This window comes from Scyliorhinus canicula, chromosome 7 (genome assembly GCF_902713615.1).
Source record: "Scyliorhinus canicula chromosome 7, sScyCan1.1, whole genome shotgun sequence".
Lineage (NCBI taxonomy): Eukaryota > Metazoa > Chordata > Chondrichthyes > Carcharhiniformes > Scyliorhinidae > Scyliorhinus > Scyliorhinus canicula.
The window spans coordinates 206,499,251-206,526,276 of record NC_052152.1 but is presented as its reverse complement, the minus strand read 5'-3'; the positions used below and the strand labels follow the sequence as shown (position 1 = coordinate 206,526,276).

Here is a 27,026-nt window from a genome sequence, read left to right as displayed (position 1 = left end):
CACTTCCTCACTCAGCTTGGACATAGCAGCTGCTGCTTTTGTGATTCATGTGTTGGCTTCAGCGCAAGTGACAGAGCGTCGGTGACTGTGCAGACATGTGAAACTCTCAACAACTTCCAGTGTCAATGGCAACATCCTGGACCATGACACTCATCTTTCTGATCCTGCGGCTCAAACAAAACTCTTTACAGTATCCCGATCCCAGACCAGACTCCAACAGTTACTAGGATACGGGACTGAAACCCCAATATTTTAATTTAATTTTGTAAGACTGTGAGGAAAGGACACTTCGCTCCAGGACAAACTCCACTTAAAACAAACTTTATTACTAACACAATATTAAAATATATTTGACATCACACCAGAAAATAACTTACAACTACTTTTTTAAAAAAATAATACGACTCGAGACAGTGAATGCAATAACACTCAATTGCAATCTTTATTCCCACTTAAACAACAAGGAAAAAGACTTCTCAGCATTCAATCTATTGTACCTACCAATGGCACTCAGTAATATTTGCTTTACAGAGATGTTCTCTGAGAAAGAGAGATTTTTGACACTGCTTTAAATACAAGATCTGACTCCTGTCAGACTCATGCAGAAACGCAGTCTGTATGTCTTCAGAAGATGTTTCTCAGCTTGCTTCAACTTCTCCCCCCGTCCTCAGACAAGTCCGCACTGCTTCAAAGATTGTCAACCTCATTTTAACCGAATTGCAAAGAGCTAAACCTGACTTGTGATCACAGCTTCACCCACAACTACACTGACCTGCTTTTCCCAGAAAATGCCTCATATGTAGCTCCACTCAGTAATTACATCATCTTACCCAGCTGAAATCTAAGTAACTCCACAGGGAGTTCCCTTAATCAAAACAGAATTCCATTCGCCCAAGATTTTCACGATACTTTAATTGCACCGCCGGCTCCCAAAATATATTTGCCTTTCAAACTAGGATTTCTTTGAAAACATGACTGCAGCAGTTAAACACACTCTAACTCAGGCCTTTAACCCTTACTGCAACCAAATATGTAGAATACAATGGGCGGAATTCTCCGCTCCCGGGAAAAATCGGGAAGGCCGTCGTGAACTCGGCCGAGTTTCACGACGGCTTCGGAGGCCGCTCCTCTCACCGTATTCACCCCCACCCGGGGGGCTAGGAGCGGCGCTCAGTTATTCTCGGCAGCCGGGCCTTGACGTTTGCGTTAAGGCGGCGCGCCGAGACTGACGCGACGGCGGCGCCTAAGTGACGTCAGCCGCGCATACGCAGGTTGGCTGGCTCCAATGCGCGCATGCGCGGCTGACATCACGACGGCTCAAACCCGCACATGCGCGGTGGCCGTCTTCCCCTCCGCTGCCCCGCAAGACGTGGCGGCTTGATTTTGCGGGGCGGTGGAGGGGAAAGAGTGTGTCGCTTTGAGACACCGGCCCGACGATCGGTGGGCACCGATCACGGGCCAGTCCCCTCCCGAGCACGGCCGTGGTGCTCACTCTCCTCTCCGCCCCCCACAAGCTTCAAACAGGCCTTTGGTGCCCATGTTCACGACGGCAGCGACCAGGTGTGGTTTCCGCCATCGTGAAACGGTCACGATCGGTAGGCCGCTCGGCCCATCCGGGTCAGAAAATTGCCGGTCGCCGTGAAAAACAGTGAGCGCCGATTCTTCCGAGCGGGGGGGTGGGAGAATCGTGGGGGGCGTCGGGGGGCGTGAAATGAGTCGCCCGGCCCTCCCGCGATTCTCTCACCCGGCGTGGGGAGCGGAGAATCGCGCCCAATACATTTGAAATTTCCACACCTTAAAAAAAATGAGCCAGCAATATAAAAAGATGGTTTAATTTTTCAAAAGGCTTTATGCTGAAACTATCCATAACTTCCTTGAAAAATGTTGACAAAAATTGGAACCCTGATCTGATCGGATTTCCTTTGTTAGCCCATAGTCCAGGGGCTGGTTTAGCTCACTCGGCTAAATCGCTGGCTTTTAAAGCAGGCCAGCAGCACGGTTCGATCCCCGGACAGGCGCTGGAATGTGGCGACTAGGGGCTTTTCACAGTAACTTCATTGAAACCTACGCGTGACAATAAGCCATTTTCATATCTGTTAAAATAAATATGGTTCATCCCTCTGCAACCCTGTTTACTGTATGTTTCTTAATGGAATGGCCTCCGGAAATCTAGTAGACACATCCATTATGGTCAACATTTTTTGTTTTCGGCAGGAGGCCCACGCCGTCAATTAGGACCCTAGTAAAAGGTTCTCAAATGCTGGATTGGGTATTAAAGATGATGGTTTGATTGCCACCTAACATGCGTGACTCGTATGACAACATTCAATTACATCCTTATGCAGTCCAGGGCAATAGAAATGTTTCTGTATTTTGCAAGAGTTTTCTTACTCCTCAATGATCCCCTGCTGCAACCACTTGCACTGCCATTAAAACCTCCTTTCTATAACACACTGATAACACCACGTGATCAACTTCTGCACATTTCTCATTTGTTTGAATATGTAAAGGTCTCCATTTTCTCATTAATACATTATTTCTAATGTAATAACACTCTGGTATACACTCAGATTCTGTTCACGCTTATGCTTACTGACAGAATCATAGAATTTCTACAATGCAGAAAGAGGCCATTGGGCCCATCGAGTCAGCACTGACCCTTGGAAAGAATACCCTGCCTAGGCTCACGTCCCCAACCCTATCCGCTACCCCCACCTAACATTTTGGACACCAGGGGGCAATTGATCATGGCCAATCCACCTAACCTGAACACCTTTGAACTGTGGGAGGAACCGGAGCAGCTGGAGGAAACCCATGCCGACACGGGGAGAAAGTGCAAACTTCACACAGATAGTCACCCAGGGCCGTTTTAACTGACCTGCAGAGAGCAAAACTGCATGACTGTTGCATCACAGCGCCAGGGATCCGAGTTCGATTCCCGGCTTGGGTCACTGTCTTTGCAGAGTCTGCATGTTCTCCCCGTGTCTGCGTGGGTTTCCTCCGGGTGCTCTGGTTTCCTCCCACAAGTCCCGACATATGTGCTGTTAGGTGAATTGTACATTCTGAATTCTCCCTCTGTGTACCCAAACAGGTGCCGGAATGTGGTGACTAGGGGATTTTCACAGTAACTTCATTGCAGTGTTAATGTCAGCCTACGTGTGACAATAATAAAGCTTATTATTATTATTACTTGTAGTCACAGCTTCATACAGAACTGCACTGATCTGCGTTTGCTCCAAAATGCCTGATACCTTCGCTCTACCCAGTAATGATATCATCTTACCAAGCTGAAATCTCATTAACTCCACATGGACTTCCCTTAATCAGAACAAAATTGCATTCTCTCAATCTTTTTACAATGCTTTAATTACACCCCTGGCTCCTAAAATACACTTGTCTTTCAAACCAGGATTTCTTTTAAAACATGACTACAGCAGTCAAACACACTGTAACCCAGGCTTTTAACCCTTACTGCACCAAATGCCTATAATACATTGCATCTGAAATTCCTACATCCAGCACAGCAGGCCTGGGTCAGCCCTTTTGTTGCTGACGATGTTCCTCGTATCGAATGCTAATGTAGCACAGAGCGACTCTCGCAGGACAGCCTGGTGCTTATTTGTTTTGGTTCTCAGACAGCCAAGGTTGAAAGTTGTCCATTACTTCAGGTATGGAAGCAGACATCCCGGGTGGAATTCTCCGTCCCGGCAGCCGGCCAATGGGGTCTCCCATTGTGACCACCCCCACGCCATTGGGAAATTCCCGGGTGTGAGTGTGCTGCCGGTAAAGCGGAGCTTCCGCCGACGGCGAAACCAGCCCCCTGTGTGGTTGAGTTGAGTTTAAACCTCACGACGACTCATTTGTTTTGGAGATCTACCTTCTGGACCAAGCTTTTCTTCTCCTGTCTTTGGATCCCATTCTGTCGCTCAATGCCATATTTTTGACCTGTTTCTGCATGAGTCTGACAGGAGTCAGATCTTGTATTTAAAGCAGTGTCAAAAATCTCTCTTTCTCAGAGAACATCTCTGGAAAGCAACTATTACTGAGTGCCATTGGTAGGTACAATAGATTGAATGCTGTGAAGCACCTGAGGACATTTCACTACATTAAAGTGCTATATAAATACAAGTTGTTGTTGTATCATCTACTGTGGCCCAGAGTTAAGTAGCAAATCAATGATTTGAGGCACACCGCATTAACCTCACTCAATCTGGCTTTGAAACATTTACTCAGCAGTATCATAAAACCAATTTCCAACTGGGACTGAGCCATTGTTGTGTCTCAGTTCACATTCTGGCTAAACTTTACCGTCCGGAATGATTATTAAGAAGATTTTTAGAATAACAAGGCGAGAAGGTGCAGCCGTAAGGCAGCAAAAGATCACCACGTGTTCACATTTCTGGTCCATATTGAGACAGATTGACAGCCGGTGCAAAGGATCGACAATTACACACTGTTCACTCAGTTTTTAAAAAAAGATTTAAAAACAATTGCTGGAGTTTTCAACTATTAATCGCTCCATAGTGCCTCCTTCAGCTGAAACAGCAACAGCAATTCCACGATTGGTGCAAAAGGGTGGAGTGGATGGAGGTTAGTAACTGTAGCAGATTTATTTCCATTAGACCATAAGACACAATTAGGCCACTCGGCCCATCGAGTCTGCTCCGCCATTCAATCATGGCTGATATTTTCTCATCCCAATTCTCCCCATAACCCATGATTACCTTATTAATAAAGAACTTATCTATCTCTGTCTTAAAGACACTCAGTGATTTGTTCTCCATTATGAAGCCCCAGAGCTCACAGATCACAGGCCGCCTTCTCCACATCTACCCGATAGAACAGATACATCATGTTAAAGACCTTTGAAGCTTCTCTTTCCTGGACAGTGAATGAGGATGTCTATCACTCAGTCCATGAAAGCATCAGACCGTAAGACACAGGAGCAGAATAATAATAATCGCTTATTGTCACAGGTAGGCTTCAATGAAGTTACTGTGAAAAGCCCCTAGTCGCCACATTCCGGCGCCTGTTCAGGGAGGCCGGTACAGGAATTGAACCTGCGTTGCTGGTCTTGTTCTGCATGACAAGCCAGCTGTTTAGCCCACAGTGCTAAACCAGCCCCCAGGCCACTTCGGCCACTCGGCCCATCGAGTCTGCTCCGCCATTCAATCATGGCTGATATTCTTCTCATCTCCATTCTCCTGCCTTCTCCCCATAACCTCTGATCCCCTTATTAATCAAGAACCGATCTATCTCTGTCTTATGGACACTCAGTGATTTGGCCTCCACAGCCTTCTGCGGCAAAGAGTTCCACAGATTCACCACCCTCTGGCTGAAGAAACTCCTCCTCATCTCTGTTTTAAAGGATCGTCCCTTTAGTCTGAGATTGTGTCCTCTGGTTCTAGTTTCTCCTACTATTGGAAACATCCTCTCCACGTCCACTCTATCCAGGCCTCTCAATATCCTGTAAGTTTCAATGAGATCCCCCCTCATCCTTCTCAATTCCATCGTGTACAGACCCAGAGTCCTCAGCCGCTCCTTATATGACAATCTGTTCATTCCAGGGATCATTCTTGTGAACCTCCTCCGGACCCTCTCCGGGCCCACTTTCCCACTGATTCCCCATTTTAATAAAATAAAATCAGAAGCAGAAATGGATAAATAAACTGAGTGAATCAGGTCCTGCTGGCTCTTAACACCAGCTTATCCCTTGTTTTGTTCACACTCTCCCTTGCTCTTTCTCTGCTTCCGCCTCTCTCAGAGACACAAGACAAGATAATTCAGTTGCACTTGACAAATATATCGCTACATGCAGTGCTAGATAAATAGTAAGACAAGTAACAATTTGATTGTTGAATGGAAAGATGACACTTTCAGCTGGTGAAAGCCATCACCATTAACCAAGATAGCAGTAAGAATATAGCTGAAATTTGAAGGCTTTACTTATCTTTTATACATTTATTTCAGTGCGTCACATACATTTTGACAACATACATTTATAAAAGATGACTATTGTTCCAAGTTCTAAGATGTAATGGGATATATCACCAATGTTGAACAGTGTCAGTTAGCAAAAAAGGACAACTGGGGCAGAACCATTAAAATCAAAAATAGCAATGAAATCCCTTTGCCACAATCTGCATTCAGCAGTGTGGTGATATGCATGTCCACATCAATGTATATAGTTGTCTTATCAGTGTATATAGTTATCGGTATGACCTCCGACCAGCAGGTGGCGATAGAGATCTACCATGTGACTTGAGACACCGGCCAGTTGGTAGTGAGTCGTACACGAGGATAGTCGCACTGAGAGTGACTCCAGGCGAACTCACTGAATTCATTTAGTAGCCATTATTATAGCTTGTTAGTTATCTTTCCACGTGTTTGTTAATAAATCATCTTTCTAGTTGAACAGCAAGATGTTCTGTGTACATCATTACAACAGTTTATAATACAGAACACAACAAGCAGGAATGACAATGACATTTTTTGAATTTTGTAATTTTGAAGTTAGTGGAACCCCATTATTAAACATCTGCAGAGCAACATTATCCCTGGTTCCTCTAACAAAGTATTGTGGTTACTCGTGTGCAAATGGGTGGCAATTTTACCCAAAAGTAGATACATGGTTAAACTTGGATCTCCAAAGGTTATGCTGTTCCAATGTTATGACATCTCACTCACCACGTGGGCCCCGATCGCGGGCCAGGCCACCGTGGGGGCACCTCCGGGGGCCAGATCCCCCCCCACCCCCCATGCACCCCAGAGGCCGCCCGCGCCGCCAGGTCCCGCCGGTAAGGGACCTACTCCAATTCACACTGGCGGGACTGGCAAAAAACGGGCGGGACTTTGGCCCATCGCGGGCCGGAGAATTTGGGCAGCCCCGGGGCCCATTGAGTCGCGCCGGTCCCCGCCATTCTCCGAGGCGGGCGGCGTGATTCACGCCTCGCCGACTTTTGGGGGGGTTGGAGAATTCGGAGGACGGCGGGGGCGGGAATCACGCCGACCCCCGGTGATTCTCCGACCCGGCACGGGGTCGGTGAATCCCGCTCATAGCCTTTTAGTTTTAGAAATTAAATTTTAAATGTAAACTCAGTGGAGGGGGTGGGGACTCAGTGAATATCCAAAGGCAGCCAATCTCACAGGCTTAAGACAATTACAAATCAAAAGGAAACTTGTGTTTACTGGATAAAGTAAAATGCTGAGAATCAGAAGATTGCAGATGTGTTTACATAACTAAACAGCTGGAGACATGGGCTAGGGTTTTCCGTTTCCAGTTCACCCCGCGACCACTGGCAGCGAGGGCAGAGAATTTGCCACTCAGCCAAATCTCCCATTTTTAAAAAATTCATTTAGGGGATGTGGGCGTGGCTGGTCAGGCCAGCATTTATTGCTCATCCCTAGTTGCCCTTCAGAAGGTGGTGGTGAGCTGCCTTCTTGAACCGCTGCAGTCTTTCAGATGTAGGTGCACCCACTGTGCTGTTAGGGAGAGAGTTCCAGGATGTTTCCCCAGCGACAGTGCAGGAGCAGCAATATATTTCCAAGTCAGGGTGATGAGTGACTTGGAGGGGAACCCCCAGGTGGTGGGGTTCACAGGTATCTGCTGCTCTTGTCCTTCTAGATGGTAATGGTTGTGGGTTTGGAAGGTATCTAAGGAATCTTGGAGAATTTCTGCAGTGCATCGTGCAGATGTTGCACACGGTTGATACTGTTCTTTGGTGGTGGAGGGTCTGAATGTTTTTGGAAGGGGGAGCAATCATGCGGGCTGCTTTGTCCTGGATGGTGTCAAGCTTCTTGAGTGTTGGAGCTGCGCTCATCCAGGCAAGTGGAGAGTATTCCATTACACTCCTGACTTGTGCCTTGTAGATGGTGGACAGGCTTTGGGGGGTCAGAAGGTGAGTTACTCGCTGTATGATTCATGGCCTTTGTCCGAGTATTAAATTGGCTAGTCCAGTTCAGTTTCTGATCAATGGTAACCTGCAGTGGGATCGGAGAATCCCGCTGCCGGAAACCGACGGAGAATCCCACTGCCGGGAACTGACGGAGAATCCCGCTGCCGGGAACAGGAGGAGAATCCCGCTGCCGGGAACAGGCGGAGAATCCCGCTGCCGGAAACCGACGGAGAATCCCACTGCCGGGAACAGGCAGAGAATCCCGCTGCCGGGAACAGGAGGAGAATCCCGCTGCCGGGAACCGACGGAGAATCCCACTGCCGGGAACAGGCGGAGAATCCCGCTGCCGGGAACCGACGGAGAATCCCACTGCCAGGAACCGACGGAGAATCCCGCTGCCGGGAAGAGGCGGAGAATCCCGCTGCCGGGAACCGACGGAGAATCCCACTGCCAGGAACAGGCGGAGAATCCCGCTTCCAGGAACCGACGGAGAATCCCACTGCCGGGAACAGGCGGAGAATCCCGCTGCCGGGAACCGACGGAGAATCCCGCTGCCGGGAACAGGCGGAGAATCCCACTGCCGGGAACCGACGGAGAATCCCACTGCCAGGAACAGGCAGAGAATCCCGCTTCCAGGAACCGACGGAGAATCCCACTGCCAGGAACAGGCGGAGAATCCCGCTTCCAGGAACCGACGGAGAATCCCACTGCCGGGAACAGGCGGAGAATCCCGCTGCCGGGAACAGGCGGAGAATCCCGCTGCCGGGAACCGACGGAGAATCTCACTGCCGGGAACAGGCGGAGAAACCCGCTGCCGGGAACAGGCGGAGAATCCCGCTGCCGGGAACCGACGGAGAATCCCACTGCCGGGAACCGACGGAGAATCCCACTGCCGGGAACAGGCGGAGAAACCCGCTGCCGGGAACAGGCGGAGAAACCCGCTGCCGGGAACTGACGGAGAATCCCGCTGCCGGGAACCGACGGAGAATCCCGCTGCCGGGAACAGGCGGAGATTCCCGCTGCTGGGAACCGACGGAGAATCCCACTGCCGGGAACAGGCGGAGAAACCCGCTGCCGGGAACCGACGGAGAATCCCACTGCCGGGAACAGGTGGAGAATCCCGCTGCCGGGAACAGGCGGAGAATCCCACTGCCGGGAACAGGCGGAGAATCCCACTGCCGGGAACAGGCGGTGAATCCCGCTGCCGGGAACAGGCGGAGAATCCCCCTGCCGGGAACAGGAGGAGAATCCCACTGCCAGGAACCGACGGAGAATCCCACTGCCGGGAACAGGAGGAGAATCCCGCTGCCGGGAACCGACGGTGAATCCCGCTGCCGGGAACAGGCGGAGAATCCCACTGCCGGGAACAGGCGGAGAATCCCACTGCCGGGAACAGGCGGAGAATCCCACTGCCGGGAACAGGAGGAGAATCCCGCTGCCGGGAACCGACGGTGAATCCCGCTGCCGGGAACAGGCGGAGAATCCTCCTGCCGGGAACAGGAGGAGAATCCCGCTGCCGGGAACAGGCGGAGAATCCCGCTGCCGGGAACCGACGGTGAATCCCGCTGCCGGGAACAGGCGGAGAATCCCACTGCCGGGAACCGACGGAGAATCCCGCTGCCGGGAACAGGCGGAGAATCCCGCTGCCGGGAACAGGAGGAGAATCCCGCTGCCGGGAACAGGAGGAGAATCTCACTGCCGGGAACAGGAGGAGAATCCCACTGCCGGGAACAGGCGGAGAATCCCGCTGCTGGGAAAGGACGGAGAATCCCGCTGCCGGGAAATGACGGAGAATCCCGCTGCCGGGAACAGGCGGAGAATCCGGCTGTCGGGAACCGACGGAGAATCCCACTGCCAGGAAATGACGGAGAATTGTGCGTGTGAGGTCTGCAGTTGTTTGAGTAAATGTGTGTGTTGTACGAGGGCATCCGGGCAGAGCGAGGGTTAATGTGGGACTGGAGAATATTACTGGCTACAGCACGATGTGGAGAGTGACAAGATAGCCGGCTGTGTGTAGTGGAGTCTGAAAGAAGCCAGCAATGAGACAGCACTCATGTAGGGTTGTACCTTGCAGAGGTTATGTATGAGCAATAAATGGCTTATGTTCAACCATCCAGGCTTCAACAACATGGTGGCTGTGAAGCACGGAGCCCAAAATCCTGAACACATGATAAAGTTTAGAAACAGATATCGGCCTGCAAGAAGTGCGCCAGTATTGCAGACACAGTTGGAACTGTGCAGACACATTGCAGACATTGAGGCTGAAGGAATGTAATATGAAGGTCCATTTCCAGACTTAATGAAACACTGAGTCAAAGGACCTGGCCCGATCACAAAAAGGCTGAGTGAATTCAGTGAAAAGACAGACATGGGGCTGGATTCACCAAACATAGGGCTATTGCCCCACACCGGCGTGAAAACGCTGCCGTTTCAATCCCCAGTTTCCTGCAAAAAACAAATGGCTATTCACCTAACTGCAGAGGGCTAGCAGGGGGCAAGCAGGGGGCTAGCAGGGGGCTAGCAGGGGGGCTAGCAGGGGGCTAGCAGGGGGCTAGCAGGGGGGCTAGCAGGGGGATAGCAGGGGGCTAGCAGGGGGCTAGCAGGGGGCTAGCAGGGGGCTAGCAGGGGGCTAGCAGGGGGCTAGCAGGGGGCTAGCAGGGGGCTAGCAGGGGGCTAGCAGGGGGGCTAGCAGGGGGCGAGCAGGGACCCGGGGAGCCGCACATCCGGTTCCGGGTCCCCGCAAGCGCACGGCGGCGTCATCCAGAGAGCACGGCAAGCGCCATGGTGGGCTCGGGCCACAGACCATCACGAAGAAACAAGGCCCCCCGATCTACTGCGCGCTACGGTATCGGACCGATCGCTGCCCGGCCACCCATATGGCCCTCCCCCCCCCCCCCCCCCCCCCCCCCGCGGTGCCTGATTCCCCCCCCCCACCCACCAGGGCACCCACTGACTGAATCCGCAGCCGCTCCGCGGGAGTCCCGACCAGCCATACCACATTAGTTCCACGGCGTCAGGAACTCGGCCAGTCGGGATTGGGAGGGCCGCTGGCAATGGCTCCCAGCCACGCGGCATATTTCACGGACGAGCAATTCTCCGGGGGCCAGAGAATGGCCGGAGCGGCGCAGGGCCTGATTCGGTCGGCAGCATCGATTCTCCGCTCCCGTGCCGAACGCGATTTTGGCACGGGGCTGCGGAGAATCCAGCCCCTGACCTTTTAAAACCTGCAGCAATCAGATTTAGCCCCAGCAGACCAGAGTGTGCAGCTGGAATAGAGCTGCAGCACGGTCCACGGCCACAACTGAGCTCAGCTCAATGAAAAACAACTTCTTAAAACAGCAGCCTGGGTGGCAGGCATGGCCGGCACCACCTCCTGCTCCTGCACGCGGACTCCTCCACCTGCTCCTGCAGGAGCTGGATATTCACCGACAACCCCTCATGGAGTCCCTGGCTCTGTGTCTGCGTCTCCACGATCGATGGGACTGTCCGTTCCTAAAGCCAAGACCCGCCTGGACAGCAGCTAGTCCCTGGGACCGGCCTGCCCTCCGACCATCTGCCCCCTCGGGAGTTCCTATCTCCACCTGCTGTACCAGGTCATCTGTGAGGTGAGCACCAGATAGCGCCCCAGGAACCTCTTCACTAAAGTGCCCGACTGAGGTGAGTGTCTCTGGGATGTTGAAGGTGTAGGAGAAGCTGTGATGGGAAATCACTGTCCTCCTCCGACCCGAACTCCGGGGTGTCCTGGGTCTCGGGCAGGGGGCTGGTGTCTGGGCTGCTCCCCCCCCCCTGTCAGTGCTCGGCTCGCTGGGGGGCTCCGGCTGTGGCACTGGCTGGGGGCGGGCACGGGCACGCCAGATGGACGCGCCCCATCTCCAGCAGGTCCTGCAAGACACAAGACAAGACACATGACTAGACCGCGAGCCGGGGGGGGCGGGGGTGAAGTGAGGGTGGTGTGGGGGTGGGATGAGGGTGGTGTGTGGGTAAATGTGAAAGTGAGAGGGTGGAGGTGGTGTTGGGGTGGAGGGGTTTGACACACACATCATGGGGAGCCACAACTGACCAGGGTCTGACTTCCTCGCCCGCAGCCGAATTCCACCCCGGTGACCTCCCGTTCCTCTGGGCTACCGACCACGTCCAGGGACTCTGCTCACCACAGTGAGAGGCCACAGGTCCGGTGGTCCTTCTTCGGTCCCCTTCCGCTGCCGGCGGTTGTGGCGGTCTTCACCTGAGGGGGGGGGGGGGGGTGATGGAACCATCAATTCACTAGACACGTGCTTTAAGATATGAACAGTGGTTTTAATCTACTTACTACGGAGCCAGCCTGTTACCCGTTGAACTCTCGATGAACTGGCAGGCTGGCTCTGGACAAGGGTATTTATACAGTAGTCCAAGGGGAGGAGTCGTGGGCGGAGTCAAGGGTGGAGCCCTGTACAAACTCCTGAGCATTCCCAGAGCTACTCCCCCTAGTGGTCGGATAACGCTGCTGCGCTTACAATGGTATTGGTAAATACAGTGTGAATTACTAAGTTACATTCGCCACAGGGGGCAAACCCAAAACGACAGCGATAGCCCAGGGTTTGGGTAGCTGGTGGCCTCTGGGGCTGGAGCACCCATTCATGGATGCCGGTATGAGTGCCAGCACGTGGTGCAGGTTCACAGGGATAGGCTTATAGGTTTGTGGGATGGGATTAGTGCCAGTGGCACAGTGATGCCGACTCATCCTGGCCACCCTGAGAAGGTTGTACAGTTTTTTCCGGCACTGCTGGCTGTCCGGGCTCTGTTGCTGTTGGCGCTGACGCCCTCTGCCACCTGCGCCCAGGCACAGCGAATGGTGGTGGCTGGCAGCCTCCTGCCTCCGAATTCTGTGCTGGCTTCAACACTTTAGTCTTCGAAATGGAGAATCCAGCCTGTTGGATTTCTCAAACGTATTGAGAACCACTGAGTTGTTGAAAAACGACACGGTCAAAATGAAAACCAGGAACTGAGAAAAAGTTGAGCAGTTGCAAGAGTCTCAGAAACAGTCGGCAGAAGGAAAAGTACAGAAGACGCGCTTGGTAGATAGCACAGAGGAATTAGACACTGCCAAGGAAAAACTGTTCAGTGCAGAGAACCAATTTTCACATCCAGAAGATGAATTTGTTCATGAAATGTTCATTCATCAACTGAGAAATGTGAGTGAAAATATTTCACCCAATCTCCCCTTTAAATCAAAAGATTTTAAAGTATCTGGTTATTGTACTGTACCCGAACAGGCGCCGGAATGTGGCGACTAGGGGCTTTTCACAGTAACTTCATTGAAGCCTACTTGTGACAATAAACGATTTTCATTTTTTTCATTTTTCATTTCATGTTGGCCTTTAACGAGGATACTTAACCTAAAAACCTTCAAAACCACCAGTTCAATTTCCACTTTGCTCCAAATTCCCAAATATGCTGGGGCACCCTCCCTAACAGCGTGGTGGGTGTGCCTACAACACTGGACTTCAGAGACCAGGAAGGCAGCTCACCACCACCATCTTGAGGTGATCTAATATTCCACCTGCACGTTGGGTGCCTGGGGTGTGGGATAGTCAGCGGAGGGGACAGGGGATGGGGTGAGGGGAAGAGGGAGGGTGAGGGGAAGAGGGGGGGGGGTGAGGGGAAGAGGGGGGTGAGGGAAGGGGGGGGAGGGGAAGGGGGGGTGAGGGGAAGAGGGAGGTGAGGGAAGAGGGGGTGGGGGGAAGTGGTGGGTGAGGGGAAGAGGGGGGTGAGGGGAAGAGGGGGAGAGGAAGGGGGTGAGGGGAAGAGGGCGGTGAGGGGAAGAGGAGGGGGGAGGGGAAGAGGGGGCGAGGGGAAGAGGAGGGGGCGAGGGGAAGAGGGGGGCGAGGGGAAGGGGGGGCGAGGGGAAGAGGAGGAGGTGAGGGGAAGAGGGGGGGTGAGGGGAAGAGCAATTATTATTTATTTTTATTATTGGTTCACCCACCAGGAAAAATAACTTTCCCTGTTTATCCTATCAGAACCTCTCAACATTGGGCAGCACGGTGGCACAGTGGTTAGCACTGCTGCCACACGGCGCCGAGGTCCCAGGTTCGATCCCGGCTCTGGGTCACTGTCCGTGTGGAGTTTGCACATTCTCCCTGTGTTTGCGTGGGTTTCGCCCCCACAACCCAAAGATGTGCAGTGTAGGTGGATTGCCCATGCTAAATTGCCCCTTAATTGGGAAAAATGAATTGGGTACTCCAAATTTTTTAAAAAACCTCTCAACATCTTCAAAAACTCGAATTGGTCGTCTTATAACCTTCGTTGCTCCAAGAAGAGCAGAAACGTTTTCACCTTTGCTTATAACTGAAGTCCCTCATCATTGGCAACATGCGGGTCAACCTCCTCTCAATCCTCTCTGAGGCTTTGGCATCTAATTGGGTGAGAAAGTACCCTGTTCCTTGGCTTCTTCACCCCAACGCCAGTGCCCCCAGGTTCTCTCGCAGACACATTATCAGCTCCGCTGTCAGTAACTTGCCACATACAAAAGATACAACTCTAAACATGCAAGGAGCAAGTCTAGCAAATGCAAAAGCCAATGCGCTGTTACAACAGAATGGGCCCAATCTTTAGCAAATAATCCCATTGATTGGATTCCAAGAATGAATTCAATGGTTCTGACTGAAAGAAACGGCATTTCATGGGATGGAGAGGAATTCGGACCGAGGTACGCCCATTGGGATTCACATAACAGATTGAATATGACAGAGGTTTGTTGACTAAAATTCCTCCTGGCAGTATCATTGGAGAATGTTTAGATTATTTAATATTACACAATCAAAATGAATGACAAGGGGTTTTCCCATTGAAATGTGACGGCACGGTGGTTAACACTGCTGCCTCACAGTGCCAGGGACCCAGGTTAACACTGCTGCCTCACAGTGCCAGGGACCCGGGTTAACACTGCTGTCACACAGTGCCAGGGACCCGGGTTAACACTGCTGCCTCACAGTGCCAGGGACCCAGGTTAACACTGCTGCCTCACAGTGCCAGGGACCCGGGTTTAACACTGCTGTCTCACAGTGCCAGGGACACAGGTTAACACTGCTGCCTCACAGTGCCAGGGACCCGGGTTAACCCTGCTGTGTCACAGTGCCAGGGACCCGGGTTAACACTGCTGCCTCACAGTGCCAGGGACCCGGGTTAGCACTGCTGTCAGAGACCGGGTTAACACTGCTGTCTCACAGTGCCAGGGACCCGGGTTAGCACTGCTGCCTCACAGTGCCAGGGACCTGGGTTTAACACTGCTGTCTCACAGTGCCAGGGACCCGGGTTAACACTGCTGCCCTCACAGTGCCAGGGACCCTGGGTTAAACACTGCTGTCTCACAGTGCCAGGGACACGGGATAACACTGCTGTCTCACAGTGCCAGGGACCCGGGTTAACACTGCTGCCTCGCAGTGCCAGGGACCCGGGTTAGCACTGCTGTCTCACAATGCCAGGGACCCGGGTTAGTACTGCTGCCTCACAGTGCCAGGGACCCGGGTTAAACACTGCTGTCCTCACAATGCCAGGGACCCGGGTTAGTACTGCTGTCTCACAGTGCCAGGGACCCGGGTTAACACTGCTGTCTCACAATGCCAGGGACCCGGGTTAGTACTGCTGCCTCACAGTGCCAGGGACCCGGGTTAACACTGCTGCCTCACAGTGCCAGGGACCCGGGTTAACACTGCTGTCTCACAGTGCCAGGGACCCGGGTTAGCACTGCTGTCTCACAGTGCCAGGGACCCGGGTTAACACTGCTGTCTCACAGTGCCAGGGACCCGGGTTAACACTGCTGTCTCACAGTGCCAGGGACCCGGGTTAACACTGCTGTCTCACAGTGCCAGGGACCCGGGTTAGCACTGCTGTCTCACAGAGCCAGGGACCCGGGTTAGCACAGCTGCTTCACAGAGCCAGGGACCCAGGTTAGCACAGCAGCCTCAAAACGCCAGGGACCCGGGTTAACACTGCTGCCTCACGGTGCCAGGGACCCGGGTTAACACTGCTGTCTCACAGTGCCAGGGACCCGGGTTAGCACTGCTGTCTCACAGTGCCAGGGACCCGGGTTAACACTGCTGTCCCACAGTGCCAGGGACCCGGGTTAGCACTGCTGTCTCACAGTGCCAGGGACCCGGGTTAGCACTGCTGTCTCACAGAGCCAGGGACCCGGGTTAGCACAGCTGCCTCACGGTGCCAGGGACCCGGGTTAACACTGCTGTCTCACAGTGCAGGGACCCGGGTTAGCACTGCTGTCTCACAGAGCCAGGGACCCGGGTTAGCACAGCTGCTTCACAGAGCCAGGGACCCAGGTTAGCACAGCAGCCTCAAAACGCCAGGGACCCGGGCTAACACTGCTCACAGTGCCAGGGACCCGGGTTAACACTGCTGCCTCACAGTGCCAGGGATCCGGGTTAACACTGCTGCCTCACTGTGCCAGGGACAGAGGTTCAATTCTGGCCTTGGGTGACTGAATGTGAGGAGTTTGCACGTTCTCCCCGTGTCTGCGTGGGTTTTCTCTGGGTGCTCCGGTTTCCTCCCATGATCCAGAGATGTGCAGGTTAGGGGGGTTGCAGCATAGAGGGGGGGGGGGGGGGGGGGGGGGGTCCGAGTCTTGTTAGGGTTCTCTTTCAGGGGATCAGACCTTGATGGACTGAATGGTCTCCTTCTGTGCTGTAGGGATTCTATGGCTCTATATGATCAATGGGCAGCTAAATTTAAATGAGTTTGCCTATTTAGATTCAGCATATTGGGAGAGTGAGTGAGTGAATGAGTGAGTGAGTGAATGAAATGAAACTGAAAATGAAATCGCTTATTGTCACGAGTAGGCTTCAAATGAAGTTACTGTGAAAGCCCCTAGCCGCCACAATCCCGGCGCCTGTTCAGGGAGGCTGTGAGTGAATGAATGAATGATGGTGAGTGATTTTCTCCATTGGGATTTGAAACACAAGTGAATTGGAAAACAGCCCATAGAGTTTCAGATAAAGATGTGTCTATCAGTGGACCGTACAACGTGTACAATAACGTATTGATTATAGTACTGGGCTAAGAGAGGTGTGGAATTTAAATTCTCATTGGAATTTGTGAAATGGAGATAAATTTTGGAATGGAAAAGGAGCCAAACTCTTTTACCTTGATCTGTCTTAGACGTAACTCTAATCCAAGATTACAAAGGATGGACTCTCAGTTGCCAGTGAAATACCTTTGTTGAAACAATATTGATATCCCAGCACCTTTTCTGGGGCAACTCGGGTTCGGGTAATAAAAGTGTCAGCGATACACATTCCCAGAACGAATGCAGGAGTATCCAATGGGATTCTACAGAGTGCCAATAAACAGATAGGAGTTTGATTATTTGGAATAATGCACAAAGGGAATGATCAGGAAAGTCGCACTATGGGTTAATGGGAAGTGATTCCAATGAATTCGGATTAATTGGGAAAAGTGCGTTCGTCCACTGGAATTCTCAATGGAAGTGAATTAGAGAGTTGCTCCATTGGAATTCTACTCAAAGAAAGGTGCACAAGGACGGATTTATCCGTTGGGATTGAACTCTATGGAAGTGGGAGGAAAGGGGACCACCTATTGAGATTCCCAATAACGACAGGGAATAGAAAAGGCTTGTCGGTTGAGATTCCTGTGAACAAGGGTGAGAGTGGGTTTGTGCGTTGGGATGCTGCAGGCAGGAATGAATGTTTGACCAACGGAATGCGCCTCCTGGATCTGGTCTCAATGCCGTGGGAGTTGACTTGTTAAATAATCGACCAAGGCATTTAGGGTGCAGCACGGTTAGCATGGTGGTTAGCATAAATGCTTCACAGCTCCAGGGTCCCAGGTTCAGTTCCCGGCTGGGTCACTGTCTGTGCGGAGTCTGCACGTCCTCCCCCTGTGTGCGTGGGTTTCCTCCGGGTTGCTCCGGTTTCCTCCCACAGTCCAAAGATGTGCGGGTTAGGTAAATTGGCCATGCTAAATTGCCCGTAGTGTCCTAAAAAAAGTAAGGGTAAAGGGGGGGTGTGGTTGTTGGGTTACGGGTATAGGGTGATACGTGGGTTGAGTAGGGTGATCATTGCTCGGCACACATCGAGGGCCGAAGGGCCTGCTCGTGCTGTATTGTTCTATGTTCTATGATCAGCAAAAATCTTCAACTGATCATTTCAGTAATCCGCCTGGTTAATTATCATAAGTGGATGGCTGCAAGTGCCATCAGCACAAAGTTGAAATAAATCTTGCTCAACTGCTTAACAAAACAAATGCACTCAATTAACATCATTAAAGAAGGATTTATTGACTGTTCACCCAATCAGCCGGGTCTTTGGCAGGATACTGAATCTCACTGGGGTTACAGGGATCCGGAACTCAGCGACCACGCGGTGAGATGCAAGAAAGGACAATATCCAATGCCTTTTTAAACGGATTAACACTCACCAGTTTCCTGCAAATTTTTTCTTGATTAAATAAAGATTTGTTCAGGGCAAATGGTGTTAGCTATTTAATAGAGTTTTTTGATGACGTAACAGAAAGGTTGATGAGATTCTGCGGTTAATGTGGGTTGATTAAGTGCCACATAACTGGCTTCTCAAGCAAAGTTGAAGCCTTGGAAAAGAGCATAAGTGCGTCTGAATGAATGTAAAGTTGGCTGAGTGACGGTGTAGGGTGAAATGGAGGAAGGTGGATGTCCCTAGGGGCAGTTTGAGGATCATCCCTTTTCTATATTAATGACCTAGAATTGGGTCTTCAGGGCACAATTTCAAAATTTGCTGATGGCACAACACTTGTGAGTATCGTCCACGCCCCATGAACGAATTTGTAAAAAATTGAACCCAACTGCTCCATCGGGGTGATCATGCTCCATTGCTCCACACCTACTCTCTTCCTATCCCTCTTCATTGCACCCTTTCAACATACCTTTTATTTCCCGTTCTCCCTCATATGCTTATCACCGCTTTCCCTATCTTACTTAATGATCCGTTGAGCTGCTCGCAGAAAAAATACTTTTCACTGTACATGTGACAATAAACAAACAAATCCAAATCCTTAAATGATTAATGATCATACTAATACAAAGTAAACATTCAAAGTTGTTGGGGTGTCTAAGTTGAATGTGCTTGGTACAATTCATAGATTACACATTTTATTTCTTTTTTACTATTTAACAACTGCAGAGCTGGGCTGACAGGTGGCAATGGAGGTTAAATGCAAAAAGTGTGAGGTGATTAATTTTGGAAGGAATAACAGGAAGACAGAGTACTGGGCCTAATGGTAAGATTCTTGGTAGTGTGGATGAGCAGAGAGATCTCGGTGTCCATGTACATAGATCCCTGAAAGTTGCCACCCAGTTGAGAGAGTTGTTAAGAAGGCGTACGGTGTCTAGCTTTATTGGTAGAGGGATTGAGTTTTGGAGTCATGAAGTCAGGTTGCAGCTGTCCAAAACTCTGGTGCGGACGCATTTGGAGTATTGCGTGCAATTCTGGTCGCCGCATTATAGGAAGGATGTGGAAGCATTGGAAAGGGTGCAGAGGAGATTTACCAGAATGTTGCCTGGTATGGAGGGAAGATCTTATGAGGGAAGGCTGAGGGACTTGAGGCTGTTTTCGTTAGAGAGAAGAGGTTAAGAGGGTGACTTAATTGAGGCATACAAGATGATCAGAGGATTAGATAGGGTGGACAGTGAGAGCCTCTTTCCTCGGATGGTGATGATCTAGCACGATGGGGACATAGCTTTAATTTGAGGGGAGATAGATATAGGACGATGTCAGAGGTTAGTTCAGAGAGTAGTAAGGGCGTGGAATGCCTGCCTACAAAAATAGTGGACTCGCCAACACTAAGGGCATTCAAATGGTCATTGGATAGGACATATGGATGATAATGGGAATAGTGTAGATTGGGCTTTAGAGGGGTTTCACAGGTCGGTGCAACATCGAGGGCCGAAGGGCCTGTACTGCGCTATAATGTTCTATGTAACCACTTTGGTATCTCCACTTATGTTTTTCTCTGGAATCCACTCCGCTCTCCCTATTTTGGACACAGGCAATGTGTTAGCCATCAGCAGTGTCTCTGTATCTATGCTTCCTGGATGGAAGGGGAGTACCTAGGAAATGTCCAGCCAGATAGGAGGCACCTCCCTCCCCACCATGCCCGTGCCCCAAGCCAAGAGTGGCTAGCAGCGATGTGCCTTCCTGTGTTTGATTCATTGGAGGTGCAGTAAATGATTGGGGTGAATGGACAGCTAGCAATGGTGCTAAATTTCCTGATGTCACAAAGTAGGGCAGGGAAGCAAGGTGTGAAAAGGATGTAAGGAGTCTACAAAATGACACAGATGTGTTAAGAGAGTGGGTAAAGATCTGGCAAACGGAGTAAATGTGGGCAATGCGAAATTGTCCATTTTGGCAGGAGGAATAAAAAAAGAAGCTTAATATCTAAATGAGGTCTTGTGGGACAGTGGGTAGCCTCTCTGCATCTGAGTCAGAAGCTTCGGTTCGAATCCCACTTCTGTTTCTTCCCAAAGTCCAAAGATGTCCAGGTTAGGTGCATTAGCCATGATAAACTGCCTTTAGTGCCATAGAAAAAGGTGAGGTGCGGTTACTGGGTTACTGGGATGGGGTGGAGGTGTGGGCTTGGGTGGGGCACTCTTTCCAAGGGCTGGTGCAGACTCGATGGACCAAATGGCCTCCTTCAGCTCTGTAAATTCTATGACTCTATGATCAATGAGAGGTCAGCTGGTCAGTGAGGGTTGGTCAGCTGTATGAGATAATCAGCGGGTAGTTCAGTGGCGGGTGTTGATGGAGGGATGAGTTGGGTAATCAGGGGGTGGGATGAGGTCATTGGGCGGAGTTAGTCAGAGAGCAGTCAGGGGGCACGAGTCGGGGACGGTGGCATAGTCAGGGAGCTCCCATGGGGCTAGTTGGTGGAGGTGGGGAGGGCAGTGCTATAGATACCCAGAAGTAAAAATTGGTGCCATCGCTGTAAAACAGTCAGAACCACCAGACGTTTGTGGTTTAGAATGTACTTTCAGATCATTCCCCTCGCAGGGTAATTGCCCAACGCAAATGTGAATATCTTGGGTAAATTTCCGAGCCATCGTTACCTGGGGATCTGGTGGGGATCGTTCCCCAGCACATCTTTGGAGACCACCCCCACCTCCGTTATGACGCCCTGGAGCTCGCAGATCATGGGTCGCCTTCTCCACGTCTACCCTATGGAAAAGATTGCATCAAATTTTAAAGACCCTTTGGAAGCCTTCTATTTTTCTGGACAGTGAATGAGATGATCTAGCACTCAGTTCATGAAAGCATCAGACCGTAAGACATAGGAGCAGAATTAGGCCACTTGGCCCATCGGGTCTTCTCCGCCATTTCAATCATGGACTAATATTCTTCTCATCCCCATTCTCCTGCCTTCGCTCCCATAACCTCTGATCCCCTTATTAATCAAGAACCTATCTATCCTGTCTTAAGACACTCTGTGATTTGGCCTCCACAGCCTCCTGAGCAAAGAGTTCCACAGATTCACCACCCCTCTGGCTGAAGAAATTCCTCCTCACCTCTGTTTAAAGGATTGCCCCGTTAGTCTGAGATGGTGTCCCTCTGGTTCCAGCTTTTCCTACAAGTGGAAACATCCTCCCCATGTCCACTCTATCCAGGCCTCACGGTATCCTGTAAGTTTCAATACGATCCCCCCCCCCCCCCTCCCCCCCCCCCCTCCACCTTCTGAACTCCAACGAGTACAGGACCTAGAGTCCTCAAATGTTCCTCATAAGACAAGCTCTTCATTCCAGGGATCATTCTTGTGAACCTCCCCTGGACCCTTTTCCAAGGCCCAGCACATCCTTCCTTAGATACAGGGCCCAAAACGTCTCACAGTACGACAAATGGGGTCTGACCAGAGCCTTATACAGCCTCAGAAGTACATCCCTGTTCTTGTATTCCAGCCCTCTCGACATGAAATGGGAAACTCTTCAGCAGCCGGGGGTTGCTCTGTGCTGTTCTAGTTTCGGCCCTGGTGCTCAAGAACTGGAGGAGTAATTGGCCGTCTAGTGGTAATGTTAGTGGACTAAATTTGATGAAGTATTTTCCAGACTTGTAATTGAAATACAATAATGAAGGTGGAATTGAAAGCTGTGACAGGATCAGAGATGGAGGCCATTGCTGTAAAGGCCCAGGCAGGTTCATTAGTATCCCTCAGGGATAGAAACCCAGTGATGATTTTGGCTAGCCTGGCCTTTATACAACTCCATCATGGTTGTCTCTGAAATCGCCTACCTCGCCACGCAGTTAAGGGTGGACATTAGATGAGGGCATTGCCAGTGATGCCCGTAGCCTGTGAATTTTGTTTTTAAAAAGCTACTTAATGAGATCAAATTTTGCGGGGGTACCAGTCACGATCAACCTCACCGAAGGGATGATCTCGCTGTGAGTGAATACAGTTAGTGAGGCTCCCAGGCCATACAATCTTCTCCTCTTTGTCAGATTTTCTGTGCTCCCCTCCCCATCTGCTTTTTTCAGCTGTGACCATTTCTTTTTTTGTAAATATTGTTTATTTCTCCTTCTTTTTCACAATTTTCTCCCAAATTTACACCCACCAACAATAATCAGTAACGAATGTAATGTCAATCCCCGTATCCATAACAACGATCCAATCCTCCCACCAAACCCCAGACATTGGCCCGCATGTTAACATAAACAAATGACAAAAAGGATCAGGAATCCCCCATAGACCACCATTAACACACACAGTCCCCCTCCCCGCAACCCTCCAGACCCCCCCTAATGTTTGATGTAATCCAATTCTCGAAAGTGCATAATCAATAACGCCTCATTAATTGTAGAACCCCTCTATCCTTCCCTCAGTTCAAATTTGACCTTATCAAGTGCCAAGAGTTCCAGCAGGTTCCCCCCAGCCACGCCAGGGCACAGGGTGGAGAAGTTGATCTCCACCCTAACAGGATCCGCCTTTGGGCGATCAATGGGGCGAAGGCTACAATGCCTGTCTCTGCACCCATCTCCAACCCCGGCTGGTCCGACTCCCTGAATATGGCCTCCCGAGGGCCCGGGTCAGTTTCACGTGCACCACTTTAGGGATTAGCCTAAACACACCCTCCTTCCAGCTTTGGATAGGATCAAAACATAACGTGTTTTGCGCATCCGTCCCCCCCCCCCCCCCCCCCCCCCCCCCCCCCCCAACCCGGCAATGTTCACACACATCTTCTACCCCTTGAAAGAGCTGGCTTACTCTCACCCTTGTAAGGTGTGCCCTATACACCACCTTCAGCTGTATCAGCCCCGACCTCGCACACGAGGTGAAGACGTTCACCCTCCAGAGTACCTCACACCAGAACCCCTCCTCAATACCCTCTCCCAACTCTTCCTTCCACTTTGCTTTGATCGCTTCCAGAGGCACTTTCTCCTCTTTCAAAATAGCCCCATAAACCGCCGCCACTACCCTCTTCTCCAATCCCCCCTGTCATCGGCACTTCCTCCAGCAATGTCGCTGTAACCATTCCTTCGGGCATTCCTCGGGATCAAGGACGACTCGATCCCATTTCTGATCGATGGGTCTGAGATGCCTAAAGTCCATTTTCGGGAGGTTGGTGCGCTCCCTCGAATGCCTCAACTTCCACCCCCCGCCCTTCACATTCCCGATGAAGCCTCTCAAATGTGTTGGTGCTTTCCCAAATACCTCTTCTCCATTTCGGTTGGGTCGGGGTTTTTAAATCTTCAGCGATGCTTTGAGGATATCCCGAAAGCATTTTTGCTGCCCGCCTGGGAGTCTCCTGCTGTGATTGAGTTCCGAGTGGAGTGGTTGTTTCACGGATCTGGTATCAGGCATTGAACGGCATGTCCTGCCCAATGGAGCTGGCTATCAGTGATTCGCAGCTTGCTGAGTGTATTGGCTGGGAAGAGCAATCTGCTGGTGCACTGACTCTCTTGTCACCTTATTTGGATGACCTTGTGGAATTTCTCGAATCCTTTGAGGTGCCTTCTTATCGGAGTCACCTACAATTAACCATTTACAGTTCCTCTGGCCAGATCTATTCTTTCTCGGTCTCTGTACTTCTCTCCTCTCCTTCATATTTATCCTGATAACTCAGCAGTCCGAATATCTCTTTACCTATCCATTTTGACTAATAGCTCTCCTGTGAAGCACCTTCAGATGTTTTGCTCTGTTAAAGAAGCTAAATAAATACAAGCTGTATTTTTCTCATTTTGCATTGCACCATCAATTCCTTTTGTCATTTAATCACTCCCACTCAATCACAAACCGTTAGTTCCTTTCCTCCCTCCCTGCCCCGTTTTCCAGTCTCCGTATTACTTAAAATCTCCGAACTCTCGGAAATCTTCCCAGGTGATGAAAGGTCCCAGAGCTGACCTATTAACCTGTCTTCCTCTTTTTCCACAGAAGCTGGTTGACCTGCCGTGGGTTTTCAGAACTTTTTATTTTGATTCCAGACCACTTCTTCTTTGTTCAATTTTTGATATTGCCTTGGCAACATTGCCATGAGATTGGGGAGGTTCAGGCCCACCAAGAACCTGTGTATCCCATCCGGAGAACTGAGTTTGTTACTGGATCCCTCGGGAAGGATACATTCCAGCCGGTAGCATCTTCCAGACCCGCCGAAAAAGGCTGGGAATTCTGCAATTCCTGACTCCCCAACTCCTGTCCACCATCTACAAGGCACAAGTCAGGAGTGCGATGGATTCTCTCCACTTGCCTGGGTGAGTGCAGCTCCAACAATACTCAAGACGCTCAACACCATCCAGGAGAAAGCAACCCATAGATCCATCGAATTCCATAGAATCTATACAGTGCAGAAGGAGGCCATTTGGCCATCAAATCGGCACCGATCCTCTGAAAGAGCAGCCTACCTAAGCCTATTGCTCCACTCTATCCCCTTAACTCCACCTAACACAATGGTGCAATGTTAGCATGACCAATCCATGCTTGGCTCCGTCCAGGACAAAGCAGCCTGCTTGATCTCACCCGATCGACAAACATCCACTCCCTTCATCACCGACGCACAGTGGCAGCCGTGTGTACCATCTTCAAGATGCACTGCAGCAGCTCACCAAGGCTCCTGAGGCAGCTCCTTCCAAACCCGTGACCACTACCATCTAGAAGGACAAGAGAAGCAGATACCTGGGAACCCCACCACCTGGAGGTTGCCCTCCAAGTCACTCACCACCCTGACTTGGAAATATATCGGCCGTTCCTTCAATGTCACTGGGTCAAAGTCCTGGTTAACAGTACTGTGGGTGTATCAGGGGTTGCAGCGGTTCAAGAAGGCAGCTCACCGCCACCTCCTCAAGAACAACTAACGATGGAGAACAAATGCTGGCCTAGCCAGTGACAGCCACATCCCATAAATGAATAAAGTTAAAAGTACAGAGGTACAGAAAATGGAGGACAAGGCAAGAATGGGGCATCAGCAGAACACAGACGTACAATGGAGGAAGGAGAAGATGTCCTGTTCCCTGAGCTCCACATTCAGCAAGATCAAATTTATAAAATGACATTCATGTTGGTAAATCTAGCTCGTCACTGGGGAGACAACAGCAACTTCCATTGATATGGCACATCACACACAGTGACGTGAGGAATGTAAGATGACAAAATGTAATGAGCCAGATGAAGGGCAGATGGCCAAAGACTTGGTGAAAGAGGTAGGTTATAAATAAGGAGATGCTTAAAGGGGGGTAAAAAGGAGGAAAGATTCAGGGAGAGAATCCCAGGGCGCAATCTAACTGCCAAGTCGCAGTCGACTTGCGACCCAACGTGGCCGGTAAATGTCGCAAGAGATTCTTGCCCCGCCTCACAAGCTCTAACGGGACCTCGCAAGATGGCACGATCTGGATCACGCCCATTGTGGGCAGGGCCTAGATTTATACATAACTGCGCACTCAAATATGTCTCCACCCGAGCTAACTAGCCCCCCGGATCTAACTGCCTCGCCAAGGAGACTCCATCATCCGCGAGGCCCTTGGGTGGTCAGCCTCCTGGCAGGATGGCACCCTGGCAGTGCTGGTGCCACCCCGGTGCCAGGCTGGCCACCCTGGTGCCAGGCTGGCCGCGCCGAGGTGGCATTTTGTCCGTGCCGGGAATCGGGTTAGGGGGTTCCCTGCCCTTATGAGGTAGGGGGTGGGGACTCGAAGGTCCCTCAATAGGTAAGCCTCTCAGGGGGGGATAGCTGCAAATATAGTCGATGCTTGCTCTGCTCAGAATGGGTCATGAACATGTATAAAATCCTCATTAACATCAACGATTAGCTGAACACCTGTTGCAGGCTACCACGAGGAATGCCTGTATCATCGAGGCAACCTGCGGAAAATGGGTGCGTCTTTCCTCCATTTTGTCCCCGAGAATAGCAGGATTGGGCCACCTTCTAACATAGAACAATACAGCACAGAACAGGCCCTTCGGCCCTCAATGTTGTGCCGAGCAATGATCACCCTCCTCAAACCCACGTATCCACCCCATACCCGTAACCCAACAACCCCCCCCTTTTTAGGACACTACGGGCAATTTAGCATGGCCAATCCACCTAACCTGCACATCTTTGGACTGTGGGAGGAAACCGGAGCACCCGGAGGAAACCCACGCACACAGTGGGTGGACGTGCAGACTCCGCACAGACAGAGACCCAGCCGGGAATCGAACCTGGGACCCTGGAGCTGTGAAGCATTTATGCTAACCACCATGCTACCGTGCTACCGTGCTGAATTGTTCTCTTGAACAATTCTCATCACTTACTCATCAGAATTTTTCACATCCCTTGAACTGATGTTCTTTGTCTTGTTTTGTCCTTCCAATCTGTGATTTAAAAGTCAACCGCTCCCAAGAGGCAGGCAGCTTCTGTCGTTGATCAGAAGTAACCAGCGCTGTGACTGTGATTTCGGTGAGTGCCGACACGCAGACAATAAGAGGAATCAGCCCGGCGCAAGGAGAGACAAAATGATTGGAGCAGGCCTTGAAGAAGAGGACCTCAGTGTCGAGCGAGGAGCCTGATTTGACAGGCAGTCGAGACAGCCAAAGTGGACTGGAGCACTTCAGACGGAAACAGAAGGCGAGGCCACAATGGAGCAGACCCAACAAGAGAAATGCTAATTATGGGGTGAACTCATTAACAGAGCAACTACATTC

The 27,026-nt window shown here is 51.0% G+C and overlaps 1 protein-coding gene across 1 annotated transcript in view; it reads right to left on the bottom strand.

Annotated features, from left to right (window-relative positions):
* Positions 1-27,026, bottom strand: part of LOC119969169 (regulating synaptic membrane exocytosis protein 4-like) — a gene marked incomplete at its 5' end in the record, with an annotated part of 131,954 nt that overhangs the window by 22,321 nt on the left and 82,607 nt on the right. The window lies entirely within an intron of this gene.